Consider the following 12,846-nt stretch of genomic DNA (forward strand, 5'->3'; position numbering starts at 1 on the left):
TTCCTACTCTATCTGTCTCTATTCCATTAGTTGCTTACTTTGCCAACTTTCCCTCTGTAATATATCTTACCCAAGTTCCCTTCTCTGTTAGTTTTCTTATTACTGCGTAGAAATTACCACACACTTAGCAGTTCAAAGCAACATTAATTTTGTTATCTCACAGTTCCCATGGGTCAGGAGTCTGGGTGAGGCTGAGCTGAATTCTCTGCTTAGGGTGGAGAGCAAGATGTTCTCCAGGCTGCACTCCTTTCTGGACCTCAGAGTCCTTTCTCAAGCTCACACGGTTGTAGCAGAATTCACTTCCTTGCAGTTGTAGGACCAAGGTTCCCATTTACTTGTTGGTTATAAGCTAGAAGCTACTTTCAGCTCCCGGAGGCCACTCACATTCCTTGCCTCCTTCATCTTCAAACCAGCAGTGAAGAACTTCTCACACATCAAATCCCTCTCCTGCTTCAAATCTCTTACTTCCTCTGTCTCTCTCCTCTAGACCCTGATTTAAAGGGTTCGTGTGATTTGGTCAGGCCTACCAGGTTAATCTCCCTATCTTAAGGTAAACTGATTTGCAAATGTGATTACATCTGCAAAATCCCTTCACAGCAGCAGCCCAGCATTTGATTGAAAAATTTGGAGGTGTGTGTACACGATGGGGGTGGGCGTGACTGGGGATCCTGGGGGCAATCCAAGAATTCTGCCTACCACACCATCAATGAGTGCAGAGACTAAGCTTTACACATGTTTTTTAACAACTGATTTTCTTTTTTTTTTTAATGAATTTATTTATTTATTTTTATTTTCGGCTGTGTTGGGTCTTCGTTGCAGTGTGCAGGTTTCTCATTGCGGTGGCTTCTCTTTTTGCGGAGCACGGGCTCTGGGCACGCAGGCTTCAGTAGTTGCGGCACGCGGGCTCAGTAGTTGTGGCTCGCAGGCTCTAGAGTGCAGGCTGAGTATTTGTGGCGCACAGGCTTAGTTGCCCCGTGGCATGTGGGATCTTCCCGGACCAGGGCTTGAACCCGTGTCCCCTGTATTAGCAGACAGATTCTTAACCATTGCACCACCAGGGAAGCCAACACCCTGATTTTCTTAACACAAGGTCCTTGTGATGTTTTTGCTCTGCTGTTATAAGTTTCATTCATATTTGTGTATTTCAGTGATTTCTGATTTACGTTGAAAGTTTCAGGAGGCACAGGTATGTGTATGACCACATTTGTAGAGTATTAACCAATGATTTATTTCCAGTGGGTCTGATTTAGCAAGTCTAGGATGAAGTCAGGAATTTGCATTTTTAAATTGTACCACTTGAGGGTTATGAGGTGGGTGGTCCACTGCAGAAAAACAAGTCCCTAGGCTGGATGTGCCTTGAAGGGAGAGGCCATTCTTTCCAGGGCTGCTGTGAGGCATTGATGACACAAAGTATATAAATCGCCTGGTATCTAGTGGGAATTTAATGAATGTTGATCCTTTTGTTTCTCTAGTATCTAATATAATATGCATTAAATAAATATTAGTTGAATGAAAAATTAAAGCCTGTTAGTTAAGGATATATTCAACTGTAAGCCAGAAAATCTGACAAATAGTGGTTTTTAAAAGCCAGGATTGGGCTTCCCTGGTGGCGCAGTGGTTGAGAGTCCGCCTGCCGATGCAGGGGACGCGGGTTCGTGTCCCCGTCTGGGAAGATCCCACATGCCGCAGAGCGGCTGGGCCCGTGAGCCATGGCCGCTGAGCCTGCGCGTCCAGAGCCTGTGCTCCGCGACGGGAGAGGCCACAACAGTAAGAGGCTCGTGTACCGCAAAAAAAAAAAAAAAAAAAAAAAAGCCAGGATATTTATCCCCACAAATAAGCTGTTTGTAGGTAGACTGTTGCTGACATGGGTTCAGTAGCCAAATGATGTCAGAGCCCTAGACTGGTGTCTCTGTGATTCCCCGCCTTTTTTTTAAAGCTTTTTTAAAAACAGCTCTATTGAAATATAATTTACATACCATAAAATTCACCTGTTTAAAGTGTACAGCTCATTAGTTAAAATATATTCACATAGTCCTACAACCATCATCATAATCTAATTTTGGAACATTTTCATCATCCCCCCCAAGGAAGCCCATTAGCAGTCATTTCCTTGTGTCTCCTCTCCTCCCTCAGTCCTAGGCAACCACTGACCTACTTTCTGTCTCTATAACTTTGCCTATTCTGGACATTGAATATAAGTGGAATCACATAATATGTGAGGTTTTTGGTCTGGCTCTTTTCACTCTGCATAAGGTTGTCAAGGTTCATCCATATCGTACATGAATCAGTTCTTCATTCCTTTTCGTTGCTAAACAATATTTCATTTATGGATATACCACATTTGGTGTATGCATGTCTGTGATTCTCTTGACCTTCCCCTCTCGGTAGCAGGTGCATAAACAAGTTCCTGGCATCACGTTCTCGCAAACCTGCATTCAGTGGCAGCCAAGAAGTAGCAGGGCCCCTCACCAACTCTCCTTTTATCAGGGAGCAAAAGCATTTCCAGGAGAACCTTGGCAGGCTTCCTTTTATATCTCATTGCTCAGGATTGAAACATATGGGTCCCACAGCTGCATGGGAAGCTGGGAAACTAAGCATCTTTGGCAGAAGGCAGGTACGGAAAGAGGGTCTCGAAGCAGCCCTTGAGTTTCTGGCCACATGGGATTTATCATTTTTTTCACTGTAAATGAATACTTTGTTATTTTTTAAAATATATATTGGTATTTGGTATAAGAGTTAGGGTTATGTTTTCCTGCATATAATGCCTCCCAATAAATTACCTTAATCTGACCCTCAGGAATTATCATTATTTGTGATGGTAGGATTGCAGTTACTTCTAACACGTATATCTTTTAAAGATATTCTGAAATATTCACAGGTGAAATTATATGATGTCTGGGACATGCTTTAAAATAATACAGGATGGAGGGAAGCAGATGGGGGTAGGATGGGACAGCACTGGCCATGGGGCAATGACATTGGGGTGGAATGATAGGCACATAGGGGATTCTCTACACTGTTCTGCTTTTGTGTGGGTTCTAAATTCACAATAATAAATATATTGAAAAGGTCAGTCTTCAGTCTGTAAAAACAGTAGCAGCAGGTCCCACGAGAGTCTTATTGATGTTGATGACTCATTTAAAGAAAGACTGTATCTTCAGAAGGGAGAATACCTGCCAGTGGTGGGAGCAGGGAGATTGGTCCATGTTCACCCAGTATTGTCCAGGGGAAGATCCTCTGATCAGAGGGCTTGAGATGCGGTCCCCAGTGCAGGTCAGTCCGCATGTGGATTCTGGGTCCTCAAAATCTCTGACTTGGGGACTTCCCCGGTGGCGCAGCGGTTGAGAATCCGCCTGCCAATGCAGGGGACACGGGTTCGAGCCCTGGTCCAAGAAGATCCCGCATGCTGCAGAGCAACTTCTGAGCCTGTGCTCTAGAGCCCGTGAGCTACAACTACTGAGCCCATGTGCTGCAACTACTGAAGCTCGTGTGCCTAGAGCCTGTGCTCCACAACAAGAGAAACCACCACAATGAGAAGCCCACGCACCACAACGAAGACCCAATGCAGCCAAAAACAAATATATCTGACTTGATGTAGCTAGCTACAAAAACTGTATGGCAAGTTCCCCATGACTTTCTTTCTCTACTCCCCAGACAGATTTCTAGAGGACAGAGTATACTAAGTATTCAATTACTTGGGCCCATAAGACTTATAATTATTTTTTCACTGTAAATGAATAATTTGCAGTTCTTTTTTATATACATTGGTATTTTGGCATAAGAGTTAGAGTTACATTTAGCTGTATTTAATAGAGAACCCAACATAAAAGTGTCTTATAAGCACAGAGTTTATGCTCACTTGCCAAAGAAATCCACACATAGACCGGGACTGTGGTACGCTGGATCCACAGGGTCCACAGAGACCTGGGCAATATTTATCTGCCCTATCATCCCCAGTGAATAACTTCTATCTTCTTTGTCACCTCTTGGTTCAAAATTGCTGTTAGAACTCCAGCTATCACCTCTGCATTCCAGGGAGCAGGAATAAAGAAAAATGTAATACTTCCCGTTGGCCAGAACTTTGACAATGATGACATTTATCTGAAAGAAAGACCAAGAAAGGCAATCTTTCAAGTAAGCTCATTGCCACACTGAACAAAATAGGGTTCGAAAAAAAAAAATAGGGTTCGATTACTAAAGGAGAAAAGAGAGGGAAGAGATGTTGGGTGACAACTGCTTCCTGTGAATCAGTCCCTAGAATCTAGTCAACCAATTAGGTTGAATTCTTCATTTTATTTTCAACTCAGTTTGGATTCAAGACAAAAAGGATGAGCATAATTTCTGCCAGCCTCTGTTTTTTTTTGTTTTTTTTGTTTTTTGCGGTACGCGGGCCTCTCACTGTTGTGGCCTCTCCCGTTGCGGAGCACAGGCTCCGGACGCGCAGGCTCAGTGGCCATGGCTCACCGGCCCAGCCGCTCCGCGGCATGTGGGATCTTTCCGGACCGGGGCACGAACCCGTGTCCCCTGCATCGGCAGGCAGACTCTCAACCACTGCGCCATCAGGGAAGCCCCAGCCTCTATTTTTTTATCTTACTGTTATTCTATTTCCATAGCATCCTGAGTTTTATTAACCCCGTTTTATAGATGAGAAGGCTAAGTGTCAGAATACTGAAATGGATTCCTGCCTTAGGCAATACAGCTACTAAGATGTGTTGACTTAAAATCTAGTGTCCCTCCTCCTGAATTATAGAAGCAATAAGGCGAATCTGGTCTTACCATATTAAAACAAATGGTCCCTGTGACAAGGAGCTATTTTGAGGATAGAAGTTGGTGATATATGTATAATATCTTCTGCTTTCCTTGATTATCAGAGTAATTATCTCACATTTCCATGAATTGTTTTCTTCCACTGCCACACTGATAATTTTGTGTACATTCTTCAAATGGGGGAACATTTGGTCTGACAGCCAAGATAAAGTGGTGTATTACTATGACTGTGGCCCAGGGAACCTTGTCACAGATATTTTGCAAGATGCTCTTAGCTTCACGTGTTTGGTGCTGTGTCAGCCAGTTTGTTATCTAAGAACTAAACACTGATGTGTATTTTTAGCAACGTGATTATGCTTCTTCCTTAAGCTGCAGAAGCTGATCTCTTTGCCGGTTACAGGATCCATTAGTTGACCAGCTGCCATATGAGCTCTGTTCCTATCATCAAACATGTTTTTCTCCCTTATGATCATTTTTAATTCATTTATTTATTTTTGCCGTGTTGGGTCTTCGTTTCTGTGCGAGGGCTTTCTCTAGTTGTGGCGAGCGGGGGCCGCTCTTCATCGCGGTGCGCGGGCCTCTCACTATCGCGGCCTCTCTTGTTGCAGAGCACAGGCTCCAGATGCGCAGGCTCAGTAGTTGTGGCTCACGGGCCTAGTTGCTCTGCGGTATGTAGGATCCTCCCGGACCAGGGCTCGAACCCGTGTCCCCTGCATTGACAGGCAGATTCTCAACCACTGCGCCACCAGGGAAGCCGCCTTATAATCATTTTTAGAGGTGCCATCCTCTCCTGAAGCAGCACAAGTTTTACTAAACAATATACCTGAGGTAGATAATTTACTTATATAATCTTTGTGAGTCTAATTAAAGTTGAAGCTTTTTAAAATGAAGCTAATTGAAATGAAGCTTTTCCCTTTGTATTTTAAAATGAACATAGATCAAAATCATCTGAGGAAAAAAATGGGTCCTAATCCATTTTAATGGTATCATATGAACCAAGCGCATAATTATTTGTATTAAAATAAAAATACCCCTTTATGTGACCCACATACAATGGAATTCTTCTTTTTAAAAATATTTAATTGGAGACTTCCCTGGTGGTGCAGTGGTTAAGAATCCGCCTGTCAATGCAGGAGACACAGGTTCGAGCCCTGGTCCAGGAAGACCCCACATGTCGCGGAGCAACTAAGCCCATGCAACACAACTACTGAGCCTGCGCTCTAGAGCCCGCGAGCCACAACTACTGAGCCCGTGTGCCACAACTACCGAAGCCTGCACGCCTAGAGCCTGTGCTCCGCAACAAGAGAAGCCACTGCAATGGGAAGCCCATGCGCCACAACGAGGAGTAGCCCCCACTCGACGCTACTAGAGAAAGTCTGCGCGCAGCAACAGAGACCCAACGCAGCCAAAAATAAAAGTAATTAATTAAAAAAAAATTTAATCGGTACATTGGAAACCTACCCTAGCCCATAAAATGATAAAACAAGAACTTGTTTTTATGATTTTTAACCTAATACGTATAGTTTAGTAACTGTTTTAGACTGAATAACTATATCTTTTTGTGTAAATTAATACTTAACACAATTTTATTAATCTAACTTCATAATTGAATTTACTAATTAGAAAAATATTTGGACAATTGACTAGAATAAAGTAATTTGTTATTTCAGTTTCATCCACATACGGCCTGTTGATGGCGCCCTTTGCAGATCCTGGTCTGGCCATATTGTTATCATATCCGCCCTCAATCTCTGACATAATTCTTCCCTTTCACATCCCTCCCAGACTTCAACCCATACTGTTCTATGTTTCTGCTTTTCTTTGTGCTATGTTTTTTGTCTTCTGTCTGTTATAACCTTCCATGGTCTCTTGTTTGTCACAGTCTTTCCCACTACAGATAGGTCTTTTCAAACCCTACCTCCTCTCTATAGTGCTTTCTTTGATCCTCCAGTTGTCATTAATTTCTACCTCCCTTATTTCCCCATTGCTTCATCCTAGATCCCAGCTTGGCTATTACAGTCATTACCATATCTGCCTATATCCTCCCACACACTGTTTATTCATGGAGGACAAGGCCTACGTTGATTTCTCTTCTCCATTTTCTATCCTTAAAGCATTAAAACAGCTCTTCATTTACTGGGTGCTGAACAATTCAGCATTGAACCACACCCTGTTTAGTTGTTGTTTTTGTTTTCTTTATCTACTCTGACCAACAAGGATTCAGAATCCCTTCATGTGGTTTTTGTAGATCTCGGAGTTACAATGGCTTTTGAAGAATGCTGGGAGAATGTGCTAACGACCCAGGAGCAGGGTCACCAAATGTGCAGAGAGCCCCACATCCTGGAGGGAGTTGGAAACAAGCTGGGGAGGAGGGCAGACCATCCAACCGGACATCCCTTCAGAATGGACTAGTTCGATGCTGCCTTCCTCTGTGCTGCTCTGGGCTACAAGTTATTTACCAGTCTGACACGTAATGTTGGCCTTCCTAATAACTTCACAGGGGACTGCTGGGTAAGGAGATGAAGTGGGACTTCTCCCCAACAGCAGGTGAGTGGAAGAAAAGCTGCTGTATGTCCTAAGATACATGATTGCTCTTCGGTGGTCAAGCCACTAGTGAGTTGATCGTGCTAGTGAATAATGGGTTAAAGCTATAGTTTATAGCAAGTGATTTAACCTTTCCAAATCTCAGTTTTCTCATCTGTCCAATAGGGTAATAGTAACTTTTCCCAAACTTTTTGGTTGCTGTGATGATTAAAGATAATGCTTGTAAAGTGCCAACTTACATCTCCTCCCCTGGTTCTTAGGCCTTTGGACTCAGACTGAAACGACACCACTGGCTGTCCTGAGTCTCCAGCTTGCCAACTCACCCCACAGATCTGGGGATTTCCAGCCTCCATAATCATATGAGCCAATTCCTTATAATAAATCTTGTGATATAAATAGATATAGATACATAAATCATATAGATATATTTATATATCTATATATTTTAAATTTACATATAATATAAATATATAGATATATTTATAAGTGGCCAGGTATAGATATATAAATAATATAAATGACCAAATGGCCTTGGACAACACTGGAATATATATATATATATATACCTCTCTGTATATAGACATATAGATATATAGATAGAGATGGATAATGATAGACAGATAGATAGATAATCTCCTGTTGGTTCTGTTTGCTTGGAGAACTAATACACTACTCAGTATTATCTGAAGTAGAAAGAAAGAGAAATTAGAAGCTCATTAGCCGTTGAAAAACAGAATGGGGGACATAGGGAATTTGCCAGTGGCATTTAGGTAATGAGGAAATAAAGGAATCACAGGATCCTGCGGTGAGTCACAGGAAGTGGGCGATTCACAGCAAGACCCCCAGAGGCTGCCAGGCCTCATGTCTGTGGTCTGGAAGCCTCCACAATAGACTGTCCGGACTGCGGAGCAAAAGTGCTTCTGCTTGCCTCTCACTTTCAAATATCACGCCAGCCTCTCTCATATGAGGAATCCAAACTGGAACTCTACCAGCAAGAGTGAGTTTGGGAAATGTAAGTTTTAGGCCTCCAGCTGGAGATAAAGAGAGAACTTAGAAGTATTTAAAAAAAAAAAAATCAAACAAAGAAATGAATTTATAAGGTAAAATTTTGTTGACTTGAATAACAACCCCTAAAATTGTCCTCCTTCCTTTCACACAGCAAAGGCCCACAGTTTTTTTTTTTATAAATTTATTTATTTATGGCTGTGTTGGGTCTTCACTGCTGAGCGCGGGCTTTTTCTAGTTGTGGCGAGTCGAGGCTTCTCATTGTCGTGGCTTCTCTTGTTGCAGAGCATGGGCTCTAGGCATGCAGGCTTCAGTAGTTGTGGCACGTGGGCTCAGTAGTTGTGGCTTGCGGGCTCTAGAGCTCAGGCTCAGTAGTTGTGGCGCACAGGCTTACTTGCTCCGCGGCATGTGGGATCTTCCCGGGCCAGGGATCAAACCCGTGTCCCTTGCATTGGCAGGCGGATTCTTAACCACTGCACCACCAGGGAAGCCCAGGCCCACAGTTTTAGCTGTGCCGGCACTAGCAGGTGGTGTGGGGCTCCTACCTGTTGATGCTCTGAAGTGGCCGTGACTCCAGGAACCCAGCACTCTGATTCAGTGGCCAAGCCACTTTCTTCTGGAAGTCCACGAGATGTAGGTGATGTTTATTCTTCATAGGTCAGTGACATTGGAACAGATTCAGCTCTGCTATTCCCTGATACTGACCACCAAGGTGAAAGGTTAACTAAGTATAGAAAAAAGAAGCTGAAATTTTAGGCCAGGCTAGAAGATTTTGCATTCACTGACAAAAGGAACAAGCTCCTGGCTCTTATGAATTAAAAGCTCACTTGCATGGAAGCAAACTGTGAAACAACCAGAACTCTCTAGCCTTCTTTCTAGTGTTCAGCAAATCCACAGATACCAGTTACCTCACTTATACAAATGGTATTTACCATGGTCAGTAAAATCAGTTCATGACTAGAATGTGGATTTATAAGGCTTCACAAGTATTTATTAACCAAGTAATACAGTGGTATTTTAATGGGGCATGACATCAATAATAAAAAACATTGTAAAGGCCGTAACAGTTAAGACTCTAGAACTTAGAGTTAATATAGGCAGTTCAGAAATCAAAGCATGTTTGATTATCTTGTTTTCTTCCTGTGATCACTTCAGCTGATCATCAAGAAAGCTGCTTCCCACTGCACACTGACCACAAATGTTAGCATTAAGCAGAGTCTTAATTCTGCTTAATTTCAACAAAGATTTTTATCTCACTTCACAGAGTGGATTAGGCAAATGACGTAGGTTAAGCTATGTCAATGATGCAGATACAAAACTAAACAAATAAATAGATGAGGGGTCTGGAGAGAATTCTGTTACAGTTAAACTAAGGAAGAAACAAGCATCACATTAACTTCATGAAATGATCCTTCAAGAAAAATAGGGTATGGAATGATATCCCAGTTTTACAGATGGTTAAACTTGGGCTCAGAGAAGAAATGAGAGTTGCCCAAGGACTAAGAGACCTGGATTTGAACCTGGGTGTTCCAGACTCTGCAGTCCACACTACCAGATCATTCTGCCTCCAAAATTATTGGTAACAGAAAAGGGTATTACCAGCAACAAAGGAGGTAATTAACAATGAGAAAGCACCGTGAACAAAATTATAAATTAACACTTCGTTCATTATTCTTCTGGGGAGGTAAGTGTTTGTTATTTAAGCCAGAAAACATATCCCTATTAAAATTGCCAATGCATAAACATACCCTTGAGAGAAGTGCTGCAAGTGTCAGGATGGTTGAAATTTAAACATATTCAAAAAAAATTGAAATACAGGATCATTTATGGACAGTCACTAACTATGCTTAGGAAGGCAAGAAGATTCAGGGGCCAAACTTGTGACTAGATTTACTGATACAGATGCCTATCCTGTCTCCTCCACTGCATTCTAGGTTTCTTAAGCTGCAGTACTGTGTTTTCTTGTTGTATCTAACATTGGGAGATGGGATTCCAATGGACAGCATTGCTAACAAACTGCACTGGCCTTCCTTGTTTTAAATGCAGTGGAGGTAATCCCACCCACTTCAGTGACCAAGCTGGCAACCACATGAGCAATGGAGGAAGGATGTGAAATAATACGGAGTGGGGAGAACTGCGGAAAACCCTAGAATGGTGCTCCATCTAGAGAGAGCCCAGATATTCAGCTCAGGCAAGTGTGGCTCAATGAATCTTGACCCACTGATATCAGAGCGCCAGTTTTTAAAGAGAAGTTAGAAATCTACATTTTACATGAAATTATCTGATGTTTAAAGGTTGGCAGTTAATTCCATTTTTAAGACCATAGTGTGGACCAGACTCTGAAGCCTCTGCTCTAGATGTCAGTTCCTATGTACTTATAGCTCTGACTTAATGTCTGTAGACTGTGCTCAGGGGGCCCCTCTACTGAAGGGGTGCTGATGGCTCAGCTGAAGCCGTAGGGTAGCACTGATTCTGAGAATCTATACTGGCAGGCCTGAGGGGCAGGGCTTTCATATAGAGCAGGGGTCCCCAACCCCCAGGCCGAGGTCCGGTACTGGTCCCTGACCTATTAGGAACCGGGCCGCAGAGCAGGAGGTAAGCGCGGGAGAGCAAGTAAAGCTTCCTCTGCTGCTGCCCGTCGCTCCCTATCGCTCGCATTACCTCCTGAACCATCCCCACCATCGGTCGCATTACCGCCTGAAGCATCCCTCCCCCCCATCCCTCCCCACCCACCCCACCCACCCCACCCCCTGGCGTGGAAAAAGTGTCTTCCACGAAACAGGTCCCTGGTGCCAAAAAGGTTGGGGACTGCTGATATAGCGTGAGTTTTGGAGTCCTACATGCTCGGGCCAGTTACAGACTGGGCATCTGCCCATTGTAGACACCAGTCAGAGCTACAGGTGCTTCAGCTGAAATGACCTTTATTAACCTGTCCTCAATAATGAAGAACATGGAGCCCCCATGGGGTTCCAGGGCACTTGCCCAGCGTCCTCCCCACTGTACCCCTCGCTGCCCGCTGGCCTCTCACCACAAGATGACTTATTAAGTCACCGAATCAGAAACTCAGAAGTCCCTAGACCACATGCTGAAAATATTTTTTTATTGTCTATCAGGTGAGTTTGACAGGGGTATTGTTAACTTTGTGAGAAAGACATGCTAGTAATATCTGGCGGCTCATAGCCAACTTTCGATAATTATAGTCTCTTGGTATAATTACTCACAGTAATCTCTTTTATATAAGCATCTCAAAAACCTGCTTCTCTCACTAACCAAGCCTGGCCAGTTAGAAGAGTTTTTAAAAGAACAACAAATCTTTTTAAATTATAAAAGGAATACACATCTGTGAAAAATTCAGACAAATCCCAGCACATAGAGTAAAAACTGAAAGTCCCCCTTGTCTCCTATCCCATGCCAGGAGGTAGCTACTGTTAGTTAATGAGTGATTTTACGCCAGACCGTTTTCAAATCTTTTGCACGTATGCACATATATGTACCTGCACACACACACAAACGTGTATTTTAACATCTTAAACATAAATAGCAACATATTATACCTAGTGTTCCACATTATTCTGGGACTTGCTTTGTTTATTATACAATGCATATTGGAGATGAACGTCTGTGAAGTTTTCCAATCCACCTGTAGCTCGTAGATGATTCATGAATTTGAATATACCCGGGAAATATAACCAGAAATGCTTCACTTAGATTTGGAAGCTTATTCCGAAGTAAATGAGGTTTTAAATTTTTGATAACTAAGTGGTACAGTTCTACCCAGATCTGTGTAATAAACCTAGTCTTGGAAAGTGTTATGTTAACTGAAACTGTAAATTCAATCATATTATAAAAGTGTCCGGGGGACTTCCCTGGTGGCGCAGTGGTTGAGAGTCTGCCTGCCGATGCAGGGGACACGGGTTCGTGCCCCGGTCCGTGAAGATCCCACATGCTGCGGAGTGGCTGGGGCCCCTGAGCCATGGCCGCTGGGCCTGTGCGTCCGGAGCCTGTGCTCCGCAGCGGGAGAGGCCACAGCAGTGAGAGGCCCACGTACCGCAAAAAAAAAAAAAAAAAGAAAAAAAAGTGTCCAGGAAACTGATTATTGGAAAGGACTCAACAAGGAGTCATACTAATAGGGAATATTCTTTAGGAATAAAAATGACTATCCTAATAGACCACTTGTGAACAGTCAAATATATTTTCTTTGTCTTAAATTGGGACTCTGTATATGAGCTTGACCAACCCCAATGCATGCCTGATGGAATTGGAAGAAATGGTTCCCTTTTCTCTATTAGATGTTTGATGTTTTATCAAAGCATAAGCCAAACAAAGAGGACTGACTTTTAAAATTGGTTGGCATGAGATATCCCCCTTCCCTCAAGTTCTTTGGTTAGGTAGAGCAGGCTAAACCCTACAATGTTCCTCATAAAGTGGTCAAAATCCATCAAAACTCATTGGAAAACTATTTTGTCTCATATGGTTTGATTCAACTGGATCCAAACCAAGAAGTCCTGACTGAAATCAAACTCTTAACCA

This window comes from Phocoena phocoena, chromosome 7 (genome assembly GCF_963924675.1).
Source record: "Phocoena phocoena chromosome 7, mPhoPho1.1, whole genome shotgun sequence".
Classification (NCBI taxonomy): Eukaryota; Metazoa; Chordata; class Mammalia; order Artiodactyla; family Phocoenidae; genus Phocoena; species Phocoena phocoena.